The following is a 21,547-nucleotide window of genomic DNA, read 5'->3' as shown; positions in this document are numbered from 1 at the left end:
ATGCCACATGTGAAAATTAACTCAAAATTGTTCATAGCCCTAACTGTGAAATTATAAAGCTTGCAGAAGAAAACATAGGCGAAAAATCTTCATGATCTTGATTTTGGCAAAAATATTTTAATATAATACACATGATCCATAAAAGAAAAAAATAATAAATAGGACTTCACCAAAGTTAAAAGCTTCAGCTCTTGAAAAGACATTTTTAAGAGAAAGGAAAGATAAGCGACAGACGGGAAGAAAATATTTCCAAACCATATATCTCACAAAAGACATACCAGAATATATAAACAGCTCACAAAACCTAATAAGAAAACAGACAACTGTAACAAGAATGATGCAAATAAGCATATTAAAAGATGCTCAACATCATTAGTGGCTAGGGAAATGCAAGTTAAAACCACCATGAAAATAAGATAACACTATATACCTATTAGAATGACTAAGATCAAAAAGTGTTGGCAGGGAAGTGGAGGGTCTAGAACTGTCAGTCATTGCTGGTAGGAATGTACAATATTAGAAGAGTTTAGTTTACTATACGATACAGCCATTCTACTGAGTACTTATGCAAAGGAAATGAAAGCATATGTCCATACAAAGATCTGTGTACCAACGTTCATAGCATCTTTAATTGCAATAGCTAAAAGCTGGAAACAATCCAAATGTACATCAAAACCTGAATGAATAAGCCAACTGCAGTATACATAGTTAATGGAATATTACTCAGCAATAAGGACCACTACACTTTTGAGAAATGAAATGGCATGAATAAATATGAGAATAATTATGAAAAGAATCTGGATGAAAAGAATTATATATGATTCCTTTTACATAAAACTCCAGCAAACAAAAGTCAATCTGTAATGACAGAAAAAGATCAAGAGTAGCTTGGGAATGAGTTGGGGGAGAAGGGTCAGAATAGAAGGGGGACATGGGATCATGAGGAAACTTTTGGGGGTGATAGATAAGTTTATTATCTTGATTATCTTGATTGTGGAGACCAAGATCAAGAGTCTGTGGAGACTGTTTGGCAGTGTTTATATATATCCAAACATATGATATTGTACACTTCAAATATGTCCAATTTATTATATATGAGTTATACCTCAAAGTTGTGGAGAAAAAATGAATGGGAAGGGAGAAAGCATATGAATAATTGCAAGGAAGGGCACGGGGGAGATCTGGGCACAGTAAGTACTCCCATGTGGCCGGATAATAGAGAATATAAAGATAGAGGAAGACTGTCAATTGCATGTGAAGGTATTTCAAGGTAGTTAAGAGCAGAGTTCTGAAGCCAGACTTCCCAAGTTCAAATCCTACCTTTGCCATTTACTAGCTGTGTGACCTTGGATGATTAATTTTTCTCAGTTTGTTCACATTAGAAAATGGAAATAAAAATAATACCAGCTTCAGAGGGTTGTTCTGAGGGTTAAAGAGATATGCAAACTTAATATATGCAAAATATTTATCCCATGCAAACATGACATGGTTACAATAATTTTGGCCATTCCTGTTATTATTATTTTTTAACAGTTGTATTGAGGTACAATCCATATACCATGCAATTCACTCATTTAAACGGACAATTCATGATTTTTAGTACATTTACAGTGGTGCCACCATACTACAGTCTCATTTTAGAACATTCGGTCATCTCAGAAAAAAACCTCCCTACCCATTAGTGGTCATGCCCCATCCTTCTCACCTGCCTTTGGCAACCACTAATCGGCTTTCTATTTCTATAGACTTGCTTAATCTGTATTCAAATTGCTATTGAACTATATCTATATCATATTCATATTCAACATTTCATATAAATGGAATCATACCATATGTCATTTTTTGTGTCTGGTTTCTTTCATTCAACATAGTGTTTTCAAGTTTCATCCATGTCATAGGATATACCAGAATTTCATTCCTGTTGATTGCCAAATAATTTTCCATTGTGTGGATATAACACATTTTATTCCAGTTATTATTATTGCAGAATAAAGTGTTTTTGATCAAAGGGGAAGGAAAAGGAAGGAGCAGAGATGTGATCTTAGTAGCTGTCCAGAAGCCCAGGAGCAGCAGGGAATTATATTTGACTAGAGAAAAGAAAGAGTGGTTAAAGAAGAAAACTGAACATTTCACAAATACATGCCAGAGACTCACTCACTTCCTCAGGGCTGGCACAGCCTGGAGTCCAAGGAATAACAGGTGACTCACTCATTCTATGCAGAGGCAACATAAAGAAGAAATTCCTGCTTTCTTACTCCCTGGTTCTGTCAAGTCATTTCAATCCTTGAAATGTCAGTTTCCTCCAGTCATCTTCCCACCCCTCCATTCATCCCCTCTAGCCCTGGGCTTACCTCCCAGGCCCCTTGTGAGCATCATATCTTATAAAGGTAAAAGTATTTTATTAACCAGAACATATTTTTTAAAGTACAAAAATGCTTCAACAGTACAGCGTTCTAGAGGCATTTTGAAATTGTTTTCTGATAATCAAAAAATGCTTCAGAGAGCCCTGAATTTCTTAGGAATTGATAGATAAGTAAAGACCAAATCAGAACAAATCACCACCCCCAACTATTCATTGCAGTTAGTTAAAAATGTTCCAATAGACACCAATGTCCTTGTAGTAGGACTCTATTCTATTCATATTGTACCACACTGCTTGCCACAATTTGCAGGATATCGTGATATTTCAATAAACCTATTTTTAAAGCAAAAACCAAATTGCATATTATTGTGCATCAATCAGTGTGTGCTATATTTTAATGAAATGGTAAAGAGGTATTATTGATAATAACCTAGCTTAAGTTTAATGAGCATGTATTATGTGTCTGACAGTATGCTAATTTCTTTACATTCATTGATTCCTATAGAGGATCTGAAGGCAAGAGAAGCAAGTAACTTTTTTAAGTTTAAAAAGTAATTTGCAAAGCTGGGGCTTTATCCCAGCTTGATTTAAAGCCAAAGCCTTTGAAAAGGATTTTGGTTTACTTTTATTTTTTTCTTTGCTAGAATTAAGGGTAATAATTACGTATCATCTCACATGCAAAGGCTTTAGATTCTACAGAAAGGATATGGAGAGGGTGTCTTGTTTTGCCTTGTCTTTAGACTCCACTTAAAAATATTCCAAAAAACATACACATCAATTCTGCTATTTCAACCTCCACTAACCAGTTCACCTGAGCTATCTCCTAATTCAAATTACACTCCTTGAAGACACTGAGGATTCTTCAGATCCTTTGTGTCCTTATCTCTGCCAAAACAGAATATGTCTCCATATTCTGTGCCACCGTACTTTATACTGTCATTTTTTCCAAAACTTTTCAAAACTCAGCTCATCCACGAAATCTTCCGCAACTGAGGCGGAAGCCACCCAGACATTCTGTTAATATCTTCAGTGTGATTGATATTTCTCTCCTGCAGTGTGGCAAGAAAGCATATGTGGGCAAGCGCATATATCTTTATGTTAATGTGCATCTGTTCTTCTCATCTCTACCACACACTATTAAGATATTAAGCTCCTCGGTTCTGTCCTTGCTTCACTCCACAGAAGAGAATATAAAATCACTGGGTCACCCCAGTGCCTAGCTTCACAGCATGATATACATGTTCAATAAACATTTATTGAACGAGTGAGTGAATGCTCCATGATGACAGTGACAGCCTTGAAGGCTGTCTCACACACAGAGAAAATAAGATCACATACAAATGTAACTGCAAATAGTTTGCCTTCTCAGGTATTTTATTTTTAAGCATTCTTAGCTGAAATGTGCTGTGGAACAGTGAGACTTAGCAGGCAATTTTCATTTCACCTCTGTTTTCCAAATGGTTCCCACTTAACTAAATACTCTATCCTTAGAGTGTGCTTTTCCCCCTTCAAGTATGATACTACCATACGATGCTATATGCTTTGGACATCTTTCCTTTAAAGCTATGGAAGTCTTTCATCTCTTGTTATTTATCATAGATGTATTCCTTAGGTTAGGGCAAAAGAAGAAAACTAAAGATGAGTCATGGGGTTCTAACCCACCAATTCCCCTCTTTTGTTATTAAAAAAAAAAAAATCTGAAAAATCCAAGGTCAGAGTCCTGTGGGCCTCGTGCTTTTTTATATCTGATGTCAGACTTTGTTAATGATTACTGTTACTTCGAACAACTGTCATCAGAAATAAACATTATAATGTGTTCTGCTCTACAGAAGCTTAAGAAGATTTGAATCAAACTGCCTAGATTGTAATCCCACATCCACCTCCTTTCTATCTGAATGACCTTGAACAGTTACTTCTCTTCCCCTCAGTATCTTTATCTCTGACATGAAGGTTGAAAGGGTGCTTGAGGATTCATTGAGATAATTCCTGCAAAGAGGCTTAGTTCCAGTAATATGCATAGGAAGTCCTTCCTCCATTACTGTTACCAGCCATTATTTTTATGACAATAGTAAGGATAAGATAAGAGGTTACCATTCAAGATCTCTTAACAGGGAAATTCCTAACCTTTCATGGCACCAACACAGATCCACCCAAGAATGCTAAGTGGAAAGCGATTTCCAGGGAACTTGGATCTACTGGGCTGCTCCCGTCTTAGCCTTAAATGCAAAGGACCCTTTCTTTACCTCAGGGTTACTAGCTACTCCATGAATGTGGTATGGTGGTGGTTCTCATTGACTAAAAATGTTGCCTGCCATTTCAGTAAACAATGTATGTTGCCCTCCATCAAGCCATCAGCCACTGCAACTCCCCCCAGTGGTCGCTGAGGGGAATTCAGGATGGAGAAAAACACAATACTGGCCCTAGATAGTTAAAATGCATATGAAAGGAATAATTTTGATGAGCCCAGACTCTCCGATCTTCCTATACGTAGAAAAGCACTAAAATTATTAACTTGAGATGTCTGTTTTTTGTGATTAACAGTAATCTCTGGATGACCAACTACATGTTTTTTGGTTTTGTTTTTTCGGCAAAATCTCCTATATATCCTGGCTTCTCCCTTACCTCTTTGGAAGAGTTCCTCAGAGCTATCGGAGAGGCTGATTCCTGGGCTGTAGTCCTCAGTAAGTTCCTGGAATAAAAACATAACTCTCAATTTTTAGATTGTTCATTTTTTTAGTGGACGTTGCAATATTCTAGAAGGGGCAGTGTCAGCAATTTGGATGAAAGAAAAGGGGGCTTAGCTTGAAGGGCATTTACTTGAGAATTTAGTTGCTTCCGAAGATTTGATAGTGGTTATACAAGAGCTCAAGTTCTCCCAAGCAACACGTTGGCACCTTCCTGAGCAGGCACCCTTTCTTTTGCACTTTACAGGCTTTCAGGGTTGTGAATCTGACATTTTCGTCACTGCCACTCAGGTACTCTTTTCACTGAGAACCAAATATGTACCACACCAGAAGTAACCTTGGCTTTCCCTGTTACTGAGCAGTGCATATATTATTGCCTTCCCCTTTCAATCATCCTCAATGTCTCTTTTCAATCCCAGCCCTGGGAATTATATCTCACATTCTTGTTCTTTAGTCCTATTTGTAAATGACCAACTGGTTTTGTTTGAAGTTCCCCTCCCCCATGCTTGTTACCCTATTGCTAGTGGCCATAGCCCCTCAATTCTATGACTTACAGCAACAGGCAAGAGATGTCATCACTTATAAACTAGGACAATTGGAGTCACAGCTCAGCCCCATTCCCAGGAAAACACGATAGGTCCACAGATCCACCTCCTTTCAAGGCCCCCTTCTAGAGTGAAAACAATATGGATTATAAAGAGGTAGTATGTGTATATATCTTTTCATGGAGGTAGAGGGTCTTCTCTTACCCTTTGAAGAACTTTTCCCTTAGTTTGCAATTTATTTTTTTCCTCTCAAGTTATATACTTACATGCCTATTTATTTCTATTAAAAAAAGAATATACAAAAAGAATAAGCCATAACCTTATTATTCAGATTTTTTTCTATACATATAAAATACATAATATATATGTAACATATAATTATTGATATCATATTTGCATAAATTACTGTAATCAGATTTTTAAAATTAATAATGTATTGTGAACATATTCTCATGTCTATATATTCAGAGTAGCAACTTCATTACTAATGACTGTATAGTGTTTTATTATATCAACAGGCCGTATTATAAGAAATCTTTTGTTTTCAGGTATTTAGGTTGTTTCTAATATATTGCAACTGTTTACAATGCTCCAGTGCTTATGCATGTACATATATCTATATTCATTTGTTTACTGATTTCTTTAAGATAAATCTTAGAAAAGAAAATGTTAGGTCAGAGGCAGGCACATTTTAAAGACTTTTGATAACATGCCATGTTAGTCTCCAGAAAGTTTTATCAAGTTACACTCTCAACATCCATTTATAAAAACACTATTTCTCTATACTCTTGTCACTACTGAGTGTTTTAATTCAGTTTTTAATGTAAAGATCTAGGAGGAAGCATCCCATAGGGCTTGAGATCTCCCTGAATAGGGCTACACCAGATTTATGGTGTAAATATTTGTTAACGAGGGCCTGAGTCATGGGAATGTGGGCATGCTTTTTCTATTACCATGAACTCTATGAATCAGCTCTAATAACTATTTCAGCCACTACCAATACTGCCACATTTCAGAGACAAGCCAGACTGGAAAAAGCTATGTATTTTTTATCAAAAAATTCCCATGGATGTGATAATAGCAAATATCCTTTTAGTTCTCTTTAGATTGGGGCAATAATATTGTTTCACTTCAAATTACATATCTCATTTTAGACACTGGGGGATCTAATTTATAGATAGGTTTCTAGGAATAAGTGGAACTCTATTTGTTCCTAAATAAAAATGTCAATCATCAAGGAACAGCCACTGCAATTTACCATGTAGATGTCTACTTTTTGTGTATGAATCACAAACCTGACAAGGCTATTTGGAACCTTACTTGTTCCAATCTGTTGCACTGTTTGTTTGACCACCTTCCAGAAGACGGTAATTCTCAGTCCCTCTATTAGCAAGGAGAAGTCAGAAATAAGTGCTGGTAGGCCAATTCCTATTAGGATAACATTTCCAAATGGGACAAAAATCTGCATGCCAGAGTTTATATACAATAGATAGGGAAGAGCTGTGATAGTTAATCAGAGGAATGGTTGTATTCTCTGACCTCCCCTAAGATTTTAATATGTTTTTGCAGAAGGTTGTTGGAAAATTTCCCTGAATATCCAAACATTCCTACAGAACCTGCTATCCATTCATTTTACTAACTGATTCAAAATATGATTACATACTTCATAAATCTCAAGAAAAAATTAAAATGCTCCCACTATGATTTGATTTTATTATGCTGTGATTTATTGGTGCACAGGAACCAGATAGCCTTGAACTTCTGAGGTAAATTCTTTAGGATAGATCTATCAGGGATGGATAATAGCTTTCTCTTAAGTTACCTGTGTTTTTTTAATGTTTTTTCATTTTGGTTTCCTAATGCTATGCTAAAAGAATAATGTTATAAAGACTTTGAGGATATGGAAAAAGGGGAGAAAACTGATACGGACTCATTTAAAAACAGATGGTTAAACATGTATATTTTGGAAAATTGTCTAATATATTTAAAATTAATCTAATTATTCATTCAATCATTTTTTTCAACAGATTTATTTATTTTTACTAAATATCAACAGTGAGCACATCTTTGGTTGAACTTCATCTGGAGGAATCCTGAGGTCTTAAATTAGGGTTCTAAATTAGGATTTGCATTTGTTTCTTTCTGGAGCAGGAAGCCCTACTAACCTAGAACCACTTTATCCCTCCCCTCATTAAGGTTTTTGCTTTATGAAAGATTTTTAGGTTTGGCTCCCCCAGTGAATTTCCAGTCTTTTTATATCCTTACTGGTCCTTTTCTCTCTTTCAGCAAAAGATTTTTCATTTTGGGGGACTAGTTGATTTCATACTTTCAAGCTTACATAAACCTTGCAGAAATACAACTTTTGAGTGTCAAAGTTAAAAGGTTGATCAATCTAGTAGTCCTTTGACATTCTTTAAGGATATACCCAAGAGACATTTGCCAATAATTAACTTTCTAAATGTCACTGTAGTACATACATTTTTGTAGATCACCCATGTTAATAGGTGATACACCCTTTATGCTACAAGGTACTGTGGATTAAATAATATTAAATATAGACTCCTTCATCCTGATGCTAGCCCTATCTCATTTTTGATGATTAATTATTCTCCATGATATGTATTCGTGGTGGAGTGGCAAATCCAGATGACTGCTGTTCCATTATAGAAGATAAAACTTTCCAATCCATTGTATGTTTTCTTTTGCTACTCCAGTATAACCAAGGGGAGGGCAAACCACCAAAATCTGACCAAATTGCATGGCCAAAATAAAACTTTTTCTTGCATGATCTTGAATCTCAGATGAAGAAATATCAATATGAAAGGGAACATGGTTCATTTATTCTAGAGGCACCAACCAGTTGAAACTATTAAGTGGGTGCTGCTACCAAGACCTTCTACAGATGCTTGGCTTGGTTCATAGCCCTATACCAAGTCTATTATTTTACTTTTCTTCAAGCTTATGGTTGTTTTTCTATACTTTCAATAAGTTTCCTTTCCTTGGTTTTATGTTTACCAACAAATAAATCCAGGAGACACAGAAGATATATTAAATTACAATTACAATTCCCATTGAGACAAGTCCACTAAAAAGTCAGCTAAGCTCACTTACCTGGATAAACTGTTCCCTCCACACCCTCTTTACAGAATAATTTAATAGTATGCCTGAAAAATTAAAAATTACTATATGTAATGGGCTTTTTAAAAACAGTAAAAACCACAAATGCCAGCAGTCTATCATATAGCCATATGTCCTGTGACAATACAGACAACATGCCCATTGTGATTCTAATAATACATGATGTCTAACAGGCAGTTGGCAAAAATTCTGCTTAGAATCTGGCTTGCTTCTTTAAGCAGGAGAAATCACAGTGCTGTGGCTGCCTCCATCACTCAGGAGGGGTTCTCTTAGTGTGCTACCAGGTTAACAAAATCCTCATGCAAACTGTAAAGAGCCCTTCCTCTTCTTGGCAGGACTCTTCTATTCTTCAATGGTATTTGGGAAGAACACTTATTCCCTATCTCTATTTTATTTCTCCATTGGAAAAAAATTCCATTATATTAGCTACTCTGGCTTCTCTGTACTTGCCTTACTCTCTCCTTTCCTTGGTCATTAGAGTTGCTTATGTGATTGGTGAACTGGAGAGCAAAACTTTGTCGGTTATAGTTTAACCCATTCTCTTCACTTTCAGCTTTAGGGCTGGGTATTTACAGGAAGAAGAATTCACACCTGGTATCTACACTGGAAATTTTACGGGGCAGCCTGCCATGTCGAGAGAGCCTGCAGTTGCCTAGCACTTCCTGGGACTGGATGGGTAAATCTATCTAGTGCTGGAGTTAAATGTTAGGAAGCTTACATGCTGAAACAACATTTTCAGATATTAACTGCATCATCTATAAAAAGTGGAATCTGGCTTTCCATTTGTCTACTCTTTTGACTTATGGAACATCACTTTTGTTCTGAACTTTGTAAGCTAGAATGGAAGCCACAAGAAAACAGGTTAGTGGTACTTGGAACTTACTTACCTTATCAAAATGTCTCAACCGGTGCTGATCTTCCTGAGAAAATCCAAAGAGGTTAGAGAAGTGTTCTGGATTTCTGTAGATAACGTTTCTTTTATACCTGGAGGACGATAACACAAATATCATATTTTTAAATCATACTATACAATTGAGAACAAATTTAGTGTTACATATTCCAGCCTGTCATGCTCCCCCAACAGAATTTAGTCATTCATTTTTCTAATACAGATAGACAGACATAGATATAAACATTGACATAGATGCAAAGATAGAGACACAGATATTTACTGTAGTTTACTCATTTCTAAATTTGCTGATCTTTCCTTCCTTTGTCAATGGTCAGTGCATTGCATTACTGAAGTATGTCATGTGTCATACACACTTCATTGGAGAAGCTTGGGAGACTTCTTACTTTTACCTCATCCCTCTGTCATAAGTTGAAAACAATAGAGATAATTATCAGTTTATTCTAACCCTAATAGCCAAATGGACACTAAAAAAGCTAGAAAACATACACTGTAATGAACATATTTCTCGGTTTGATATAGCAATAAAGAAAATAAGTAAATGCGGGCATTGGACTAAAAATCAGAACTAGATTCAATTCATAACCCTACCATAATTAGGTAGGCAATTTTGGACAAGTATCTCAACTTCTCCATGTCTTAATCTCTCCACATATAAAATTAAGAGCTTTGTGCAGAATTTCCTCCAAGTCCCCTTCCATCTTGCAAATTCTGTGATAATTTTCCTTCTGAGGATGTGGTGTGATATAGGTAGAATTGTCAGGAGGAATTTATGGTAGCAAAGTCCTCATGTTTAGATAAATCTTGAATTTTTGTAAATTTATTCTAGGTACTCAGTTACTGGCTTCTATCTCTGCTGGGCAATTAGTTACTTGTAGGAAATAATACTAGATTGACTGTAATCAATTTCAGGTTTTTCTATTGAATAAATCAACTATGTATCTCATGGACTTTAGTAAAATTGGATTTTTAATTCACAGGATTCATAACCCTTTGGGGCCAGTGGCTCAGCTGTCTATCTTCCTGCTATGCTAATGTTGAGAGGAAGACGTTGGAATTCTGTAGAAACTGTAGGACTAGAGGCTATTTGTAAGATAGCTTACAGAATTTGACATTATATCATGACTTTTTCTCCCTGTCAGATATCTTCCAAGGGAAAAATATTTCTGGGTGAAGTATTCATATCTAATTGTTATTTCATATATCATTGCCCTGCAAAAACAATAACAATTCCTAAAATTGAGAATTGAGTGATAACTACAATTACTGTTTACAAAGATAATTTTAAAACTGACCCATGAACATTTTTTGTTGTTGTTAGTAAGTAATGGAGATTAATTTAAGCCTGTATTACATAACCAGTGCTGGAATAAACTCTCTACATTATTTTACAGATTAAGCCTTATAACTACCCTATTAAAATTTTGAATTATGATTCTTGTTTTCTAGGTGAAGAAACTGAGGCATGAGTCAACTGCCCAAAAAGAGATAATAAGTGGTGAAGTTAGCAGGTTTGTGTGATCCCAGAGCCTATAGTCCTTACTATGCTGGCCCTACAGAGCTTGTTGGCTACATCTAGGCCAGTAAATATTCAATTTCAATAGGTTCTCTCAGTCCTTTATTATCTGAGCCTCTGAATGCATTGGTTGATATTTTTTCTTTTGACATATGAAGGTCTTGTCTGATTTCTCTCCAGGACCATGGTTCATTTCTGTGTTCAGGAGAACAAAATGCTGCTTTTTCCATCTTCTAGCCTGAGTTTTCTGCCTGGTATTTAGCATGTTTCAAATAAATATGTGTATATCAGGATGCTCACTTTGTATGCATGTGAGTACAGAGAAGTGAGCTAGGTGGGGCTGCCTGCAGGTGCAGAGGCATCAGATGTGAAGAAGCACTGTAGTGGGTGGTTGTAAAGAGAAGAACCAAGCAGAGAGTTTGTTGATCAGAACAAAGTGAATCATATCATTACACAGACTCACAGAATGTGGGGCTGGAAGAGGCCTCACTAATCAATTAGTTCAAATTTCATAGTGTATAAGTGAAGGAAATAAGATATAAGGTGTTCAGGAACTAAGAACCAGGTTTCTGGATTTCATCCATCCACCCAATGTCTCAATAGTAACACCAAATCCTTAATTACATGTTCATATGCATCTCTTCAAAAAGAAATTTACTACTCTAGGTCTGCATGTATCAATCACACTGTGTGATTTAACACCAAGAGAGAATAATGCTCATGAAAAAGACCTTGAGGTCAGACCAACCTGAGTCCTAGGGCCAGCAACAGCCCTTTCTGTTTGTGGAACTTTAGGAAAGTGACTTAATCTCTTTATGGGACAGTTTCCTAACCTGTAAAATAGGTAATGAGAGAAGCCTCCTCTCTGTGCTGTTTTGGGGATTAAGTGAGAAATTGTTTTAAAAGGATCTGGCACAGAGTAAGGAAGCAGATACAAAAATTACCAGATATCATCTTCATCATCATCAGCAGCAGCAGCATTAGCATTATTTCTCTTATGTGATGTCTTAAGACATCCTTTGAAAAATGTGTTTTCCTTTTAAATAAGGAAATATAAATCCCAATGAAAGAGATTCTGGATGAAGAACTAACAAAATAGACTGAAATCACCAGCATGGTCCCAGAGACTTTAGGTTTCTCATCAGTGAAATGGAAAAGACACTGATCTCCATATATATTTGAAATTACATATGCAATACTCTGAAAGAATACATTCAGAATTTGATGTTTTGCTGAGGACTGTCCAAATCAGTGGCACTCAAAGCCAGAAGTTCTCATAGCTTCTCATAGCTAGGCCTCATAACTAAAACAAATGATTTTACATAACAAAACAAGAGAGAGAAAAAGAGAAAGCCTCATTTTTTTTCTTAATCATAAGTTGGTGTGAAGAGATGTCCATTTGGATTCTGCTTCTAGAGAGCTCAGTTATGCAGTATTCATAGAAAATAGTTCCAAATCAATACAACATGTTTTAAATTTACATTAACATTTAAATTAATGAGAAGCTTAATGTGAACTATGGCACTTTAGCTGTTTAGGACTATGTTCCTTCTTGCCAACTTGGAACAGGGTCTATTGACTCACCTTCTCAGTCTCATAAACAGCTTCCAGACTTTATGTGTTTTCAGTGTCAGAGGACTTTCAGGCTGGTGAAAGCTGCCGTATTGACATCACCAGGGATTGAAGTTGGCCCCCTCCAACTAAAGATGTAAAACGCTTCCAACAACTACACACACTTTCCCTTAAGGTCAGATTGCCATACACAGTTGTCAACCCTGGGAATTCTCTAAGATCAGAGCTTACTCCACACCCTCTGGTCACCATTCATTTATCTAACAAATTTTTCTAAAGCACCAACTATGGACATAGAACTGTGATAAAACAACACAGATTCTACTTCAAGGAATTCATCATCTATTGAATGATACAGCACATATATACATATATAAACAATTCTAGAATAATATGACATCTTCTATGATAAAAGAAGGTACATACTGGGTGCAATTAGAGGCACTTGAATTAGATTGGAGGAGAATTAAGAACAGCCTTCTGAAGAAATAAGGCTTGAAAGACAAGGAAGAACTAGACAATCAAAGAAGAGCAGAAACTCTCACCACTCAAGAGGGGACAGCACTGAGTGACTTTGCTTCAATGAACAACAAGTTCTGAATGATTAGAGTGAGAGGTGGGGAAAATGTGTTTGTGTGTGTTTGTGTATGTGTATATACACATATACACAAAGTGTGGGTGTAAGAAATTAACATGCATGGTTAGGCAGGGACAAGTTCATGAGAGATCTCACATGCCACACTAAGAAGTTTGGACACAATCCTTAAAATGATACAAATGCAGATGGTCTGTTGTATTTTTGTCTATTTTAACAAACTTATACAGAAGTTTCAAGTTCACAGCAAACTTGAACAAGAAGTACAGAGTTCTCATATATCTCCTATCTCCACACATGCAAAACCTCCCACACTATGGACATCCCACACCACAGTGATACATTTTTTACAATTAATGACCCTACATTGACACACCATTATCACCCAAAGTTTATAGTTTGTGTGAGTTCAATCTTGGTATTGTATATTTTATGGGTTTGGACAAAAGTATAATGACATGTATCTACCATTATAGTACCATACATAGTAGTATAACTGCCCTAAAAGTCTTCTGTGCTTCACGTATTCATCGCTCCCCTCTCTCCCCACAACCCAGGGCAACGAATGATTTTTTTAATTGTCTCCATAATTTTGACTTTTCCAGAATGTCATAGAGTTGAAATTGTATAGTATGTAGCCTTTTCAGATTGGCTTCTTTCACTTAATAATGTGCACTAAGATTCCTCCATGTTGTTTTTTTTTTGATGGCTCGATAGCTCATTTCTTTTTAGTACTGAATAATATTCCATTGTCTGGATATATAACAGTTTATTTATCCATTTACCTACTGAAGGACATATTGCTTGCTTCCAAGTTTTGGCAATTATGAATAAATCTGCTATAAACATCTGTGTGCAGGTGTTTGTGTGGACATAAGTCTTCAATTCTTTTGGGTAAATACCAAGAAGCACAATTGCTGGATAGTATGATAAGAGTATAGTTAGTTTTGTAAGAAATCATCAAACCGTCTTCCAAGGTGGCTGTACCATTTTGCATTCCCACCAGCAGTGAATGAGAGTTCCTGTTGCTCCACATCTTCACCAGCATTTGGTATTGTCAATGTTTTCAATTTTGGCCAGTCTGATAGGTATGTAGTGTTGTCATTGTTTTAATTGACATTGCCCTAATGACGTAGGATAAGGAGCATCATTTCACATGTGTATTTGTTATCTGTATATCTTCTTTGGTGAGGTGTCTGTTCAGGTCTTTGTCCTGTTTTTTTAATGGAGTTGTTTTCTTATTGTTGAGTTTTACAAGTTCTTTGTATATTTTGGATAACAGTCGATTATCAGATGTATCTTTTGCAAACATTTTCTCCCATTCCTCTCATTCTCTTGACAGTGTCTTTCACAGAGCAGAAATTTTTAATTTGAATAAGGTTCAACTTATCAATTATTTCTTTCATGGATCATACCTTTGGTGGCTTGACAAAAAAGTCATTGCTGTATCCAATGTCATCTGGGATTTCTTGTATGTTATCTTCTAGGAGTTTTATAATTTTCCATTTTACATTTGTGAAGGGTATAAGGTCTGTGTCTAGATCCTCTTTTTTTTTTTTTTGTATGTGGATGTCTAGTTGTTCCAACACCATTCCAGAGATACCTACCAAAACTTTTTTTTTTTCAAGCTCTTAGTCAACACCACATGGTCAGCTAATAATCATAATTATTAAAAACTAGTAAACTGGTATTGTATTTATTGGCAAATAAATGTCTTAATACTTGGCATTAAAATAATAGAAATGGCCCTCTTTGGTGAAATTAAAGGTATTCATTATATGTGGGCTGACTTACATATTTTGGGGACACTCCTCATTTTTATATTAACACAGTTTAAGAATCAAGTGAGGCATGAAGCTTATATCCTTATGTTAGGAAAGATACCTGAGGCTTGATGCATACATTTTTCTCTGCCCAGCCATGAGTTAGAAGAATATTTCATTGGCTGATCCAACTAAAACAATATACAAATTCTGCCTCTGGAATGCTGTCTGCTGAAAGGTGGGATTCAGAGCACCTAAAAGAACAAAAGACGGAACTTTGTTGCATTTTCAGAACTATTTTTTGATTAGTCACCAATGCAAGCATGTATGTCTAAAAAACATTTGTGTTCTTGGCAAAATCAGGTCAGCAACTTTGCTTTGCTATGACCTAGTAATGAGAGTATAGCTAATTCTTATTCAGCTCAGGCTTCTTTGCCTGTTACTATCTACCAAAAAGAGTCTAGTGCCTACATGCTGTGCAGGACCAAAGCATCTTAGATCAATTTTCAACACTTAACATGGCCAAGGAGCAAACAGGAAACTGCTGCATCCTGAGTGTGATAAGAAAGATACTGTTAGAAATAGACATTGGAAGTGAGAGTAGCATGACATATATACACTACCGAATGTAAATTAGTTAGCTAGTGGGAAGCAGCAGCATAGCACAGGAAGATCAGCTCAGTGTTTTACGATGACCTAGAGGGGTGGGATGAGGAGGATGCGAGGAGTATTCAGGGGGGAAGGGATATGCGGACATGTGTATATATATGGCTGATTCACTTTGTTGTACAACAGAAACTAACACAGTATTGTGAAGCAACTATACTCCAATAAAGATCTATTAAAAAAAAAAAGAAATAGACACTGAAGAGGTAGACAAGAAGAAAAAATGCAGGGACTTTTAGCTCCTGATAATATTTTTGGGTTGAATTCTCAGTGTAATAGGAATCATGTAAGATATAAGAAGAGAGTACCTCTGATCTGCTTTACATTTTTTAAAGATGATATTAACCAATGTGTAGAAAATAGATTGCAGTGGTAAGACTGGGTTCAGGGAGGAAAGTTGAGGAATACTTCAGAAGTCCAGACAAGAGTAATAAAGGCTCAGACACAGTGATAGAAATGGATGTGAGAAATGTGGATGGACTTCCAGACATTTTTTGGGAGAAAATCTCAGTGGGATTTGCTTGTTGATTGGAAGTGAAAAATAGGACAAGGAAAGACTCCTAGGTTTGGGGCAGCTGGTGGGAAATCTTCAATGCTGAATGTGGCTACTGGAGAAGGTATGTGCTGGAGGGTTGAGGTTCAGGCTTACTGCTAAGGGGTGTCTCTAACAATGGCAGAGGAAGACATATCATAAGCCTTCTGTTGACTTCCCCATGGATCCATGCAGAAAGTCACTGATTCCCACCACAGGGCTTTCAACACAGACTACCTGTGGAGGGCACTTGCCCAGTGGGGTCATGTGAGATGTCTTGTTCACACTGGAAGGCCTCTTTTTTCATGTCTAGGTAGAAAGAACCAAATGGGAAGTGTCAGTGTTTCAGATGTATTTCAAATTCATTGAGCCTTAGTGTTTCATTGTAGAAAATGAATGACCAAGAAGAAGGTGTCTATCTTTATCTACCATCATTAAGAAGATAATATTCATCAAAAGCTATAGAGCTTCAAAATTATTCTTGGTTCTTAGTTCAGTGCATGAATATGTTTTAATAGTCATTGATTTGGTCAGTTAGTCATTCCATCTGTCAGTCTATTGGTCAGAGACTTCGCTTAATAAACATTTCCCATAAATTAGCCATGCACTGGCTAAGTATTGGAGATGAGTCTTATATGACTCTTCTTTGGTCTCTATATCTCCTAGATATTTAGCCTGTTAAGCACCAACAAAAAAATATCTCAAATTTATTTATTTATTTTTAAATTTTTATTTTTAAATTTTTATTGGAATATAGTTGATTTAGATTTTTTTAAAAATTTTTATTGGAGTACAGTTGATTTACTATGTTGTATTAGTTTTAGGTATACAGCAAAGTGAATCTGTTATACATGTACATATATCCACTCTTTCTTAGATTCTTTTCCCATATAGGCCATTACAGAGTATTGAGTAGAGTTCCCTGTGCTATACAGTAGGTCATTATTAGTTATCTGTTTTATATATAGTAGTGTGTATATGTCAACCTCAATCTCCAAATTTATCCCCCCTTAACTCCTGGTAACCATACGTTTGTTTTCTACATCTGTAACTTTATTTCTGTTTTATAGATAAGTTCATTTGTACCCCCTTTTTTTTTTTTAGATTCCACATATAAGTGATATCATATGATATTTGTCTTTCTCATTACTCAGCCAAAAAAAAAAAAAAAAGAATGAAATAATGCCATTTGCAGCAACATGGATGGACCTACAGATTGCCATACTGACTGAAGTAAGTCAGACAGAGAAAGTCAAATGCAACTTAGAAAATTGACTTCACTGCACTCTATATTGACTCTGGTACTACTGTAAAAATTAAGGATCAAACAAACAATAAAATTGATTGCTTTTACATTTGATTTATGAAATCTCTACATTCTTTAGAAAATCAGATTTTATTTTTATTTTATACTTCCAATTTCTAATTGTGGATGTATTTGAGATTCTTTTTTTTTAAGGAATGGGATCAATATATACATATATATAACTTCATGATCTTTACACATGTTAATAGGTATGTAAGGTAAATACTAACTAGATTTATACACAAGCCTACTCAAACTGAAATATTTTCACGTATATTTTAAAATAATTTTGTTTGCATAGGGAGAACTAAAATGAAAACATTTACACCCAAACTAGATATTATACTGTACTTTTCCATGGCCTATATAGCTTTGAATAGAGACCTTTCAACATTCTGTGTCACAGTATTTCATCTAAAGTGAAGTTAATACTATGAAGCCACTTTAAACTATTCTTATTTAACATGAGAATCAGGAGGCTGGTGTCCAGGAAGTTTTCTAGGCTCTTTGGTTTTTAATCTCAAAATAAGAGAGCACATCATTACTATTATCTGTAGTAAAAAGGTTAAGAAAGCAAGAGGTGAATTGTGAAGAAGAATATATTCACATCATTTTCAGTTCAGTGATACAATATAAGAAGCCAACATGTTGTAATTTTTTCTCATAGTTTTCTTTAGTTATTGGAGACAACTAAAGTGGTTGACAAGTTACATGTATTTATGAAATAATGTAATCACATTTTCTCTTGTACTTCTCTAAGGCGGGCAATAAGAGTCAACTACTGAGATAACTCTTATTGGATCAACATTTAACAATTGAGGTACAGGACATTTCCTGAGGGTTTATGACCAGGTTGAAAAAAAATTGGTAATCTCAGGAATTCCTGGGTGGTATCACTTTTTAGTTTATTTTTGCCTCAGAGATTAATAATCATGATGATTATTTCTGCCATAAATTAAAAATAGGAGAGAACTTCTATCTAGTCAAATATGGACTATTTTATGGTTTCAGGGCTGTCAGCTGAAGCCATGTCACATGAGCCATGCTCAAAGGCTATAAGGGTATGGAGTCTGCAGAAAGCAAACAGACTTGGAGGACACTGGCCAGGAATCAGGGTCCCTGAATTGTTCTGGGAAAATGCAATGAAAACTGTTTGGTGTGCCTCAAGGCGTAGAATAAGAACTCAATGTGGTGGGCTTCCCTGGTGGCGCAGTGGTTGAGAGTCCGCCTGCCGATGCAGGGGACAAGGGTTCGTGCCCCAGTCCGGGAAGATCCCACATGCCGCGGAGCGGCTTGGCCTGTGTGCCATGGCCACTGAGCCTGAGCGTCCGGAGCCTGTGCTCCGCAACGGCAGAGGCCACAGCAGTGAGAGGCCCGCACACCGTAAAAAAAAAAAAAAAAAAAAAAAAAAAGAACTCAATGTGGTGATGACAGGAAATGCAATTTCAGCTCAGTGTAAAACTAAGTGTCTAAGCCATCAAAGCTATCCAAGGGTAGAATAGACTGCCCTTGAAGGTAGTGAGTTTATTGTCATTTGAGTATTTAAGTGTAGGCTGCACAGTCACTTGGTAATTACTTTCTTACTTAATATAGTGTCATTCTCTGAATCCAATGAGTTATGCCAGTTTGGTATTAATTTAATGAAGAAGAGGCAGTTGAATTATGAACATATATGAATTGCTGTTGCTTGTGTGGTAAAGTTTGAGATGGAATTAGTAGCATTGGTCTAAGTGCCATAACATATAAATGAACACGGGAGAAGCAGCTTTTTCTGATGGAGCTTTCTCTACATACGTGGCCTTTAAAAATCAAATACACTTGAGCAGTATATTAGTTTCCTAGGACTGCAGTAACAAAGTACCATAAATGGAGTGGCTTTAAACAACAGAAATTTATTCTCTTACAGTTCTGGAAGCCAGAAGTTCAAAATCAGATGTGGGGGGTGACATGACATCTGGAAAATGGCAATGAGATGTTCCTTGGACATATTCTCCTCTTAGCAACAATGATTTGGCATCCATCCACAGACAAAAGTGCCTTCATGGGAGCTCTGGGATTCAGGAGGAGACTGGGAAATCCTAGTGAAGTCCAAGACCAAAGAGAGCCAGTCAGGCTTGCAAGAAGGCAGCTGACTCACTGACTGTGGTCCTGGCTACAGAAACAGAACTATCTCTGGACCCCTGAGAACTTGGCTATAACCCTTTTGGCTTTGGATCTGTCACCAGCACCATACACCAAGAGACCTGGGAAAAGTCACATCCACCCATGCAGCAGGAAACAGATATATGGACATTGGTCCAACCCATGGACCCTGAAGTATCCTGTGAACCAACTTCAGACCTTCTTGCCCACAGTCTGTGAGTCTCTGGAAGAGGGCCCACCAAATTCAGTCAGATTGTAGACTGAAAGTGCCCTGTAACTGGGCTCCAGCATGTCCCAGCCACAGTCTGTGAGACAAGACATTACAACTGCTGGCTCAAGACATTGAGCCTGGCTCAAGACATTACAACTGCCACTACATAAATATAAAGGATTCTAAGAGGATACTATGAACAATTATAAGCCAAAAAATTGGATAACCTAGAATCAATGGATAAATTCCTAGAAATGTACAACCTACCAAGACTGAACCACAAAGAAAGAGAAAATTTGAACAGATCAATGAGGATTAAGGGGACTAAAACAGTCATCAAAAAACCTCTCAATAAAGAAAAGCCCAGGATGAAATGGCTCTACTGGTGAATTCCACCAAACATTTAAAGGAGAATTAATGCCAATCCTTCTCAGGCATGTCTAAATAATTGAAGGGGAGGGAACACTTCCAAAATCATTTTGCATAGCAAGTATTACCCTGATATCAAAGCCAGATAAAGACACTACAAGAAAATAAAACTACAGGCTAATATCCTTGATGAATATAGATATAAAAATTCTCAAAATAATTCTAGCAAATTGAATTCAATATGATCAGATGGAATCTATTTCTGAAATGCAAGGATGGTTCAACACACACAAATCAATTCACATGATACACCACATTAATAGAATGAGGATAAAAATCATATAGCCCTCTCAATACATGCAGAAAAAGGTGTTTGATAAGATTCAATTCCCTTTCATGATAAAAGTTCTCAACAAATTGGGTATAGAAAAAACATATCTCAACATAATAAAGGTCATATATGAGAAACCCACAACCAGCATCATACTCAATGATGAAAAGCTTAAAGATTTTCTTCTAAGATCAGGAACAAGACAAGGGTGCCCACTCTCACAACTCCTATTCAACATTGTACTAGAAGTCCTAGCCAGAGAAATTATGCAAGTAACAGAAACACAAGTCATCCAAATTGGAAAGAAAGACGTAAAATTGTCTCTGCTTGCAGATGATGTGATTTATCTATAGAAAATGCTAAGAGTTCCACCAAAAAGCTGTTGGAACTAATAAATGAACTTAATAAAGTTGCAGGATACAAAATCAGCATACAAAAATCAGTTTTGTTTCTATACACTCACAATAAAATATCTGAAAAAGAAATAAAGAAAACAATCCCATTTACAACAGCATTGAAAACAATAGAATACTTCGGAATAAATTCAACCAAACAGTTGAAAGATCTAACTGAAAACTATAAGATATTGATGAAAGAAATTGAAGAAAACACAAATAAATGGAAAGATATCATGCATCCATGGATCAGAATTAGTATTGTTAAAATGTTTCTGATAGATATATACTAGTATACTAGACATATACTAGTATACTAGATGTATATAAACTTAAAGCTGTTTATAGATTCAATGTAACCCCTTATCAAAATTTTAATGGTATTTTTCACAGAAATGTTAAAACAAATTAAATTAGTATGGGACCACAAGGACCTCCAATTGCTTTCTCTTTCTTGAGAAAAACCTGGAGTTCTTGATTTCAAAATATACTTCAAAGCTATAGTAGTAA

The 21,547-nt window shown here is 36.1% G+C and overlaps 1 protein-coding gene across 5 annotated transcripts in view; it reads right to left on the bottom strand.

Annotated features, from left to right (window-relative positions):
* The window catches only part of LRRC4C (leucine rich repeat containing 4C), a 1,217,740-nt gene that overhangs the window by 177,474 nt on the left and 1,018,719 nt on the right, over window positions 1-21,547 (bottom strand). For 3 of the 5 annotated variants that reach the window (XM_049713174.1, XM_049713172.1, XM_049713173.1), the window contains exons 6-8: window positions 9,617-9,713; window positions 5,601-5,716; window positions 4,985-5,051 (exon numbers count right to left, since the gene is read on the bottom strand). The gene's annotated coding sequence lies outside the window, so the exon portion shown is untranslated. Of the gene's footprint in view, window positions 1-83; window positions 2,088-4,984; window positions 5,052-5,600; window positions 5,717-8,702; window positions 8,756-9,616; window positions 9,714-21,547 lie in introns of those variants that run through there. The other 2 variants (XR_007478685.1, XR_007478686.1) reach the window with 2 other exon arrangements.

This window comes from Orcinus orca, chromosome 8 (genome assembly GCF_937001465.1).
Source record: "Orcinus orca chromosome 8, mOrcOrc1.1, whole genome shotgun sequence".
Lineage (NCBI taxonomy): Eukaryota > Metazoa > Chordata > Mammalia > Artiodactyla > Delphinidae > Orcinus > Orcinus orca.
Note: the sequence above shows the minus strand (reverse complement) of the source record. Positions and strands in the feature narration are given on the sequence as shown.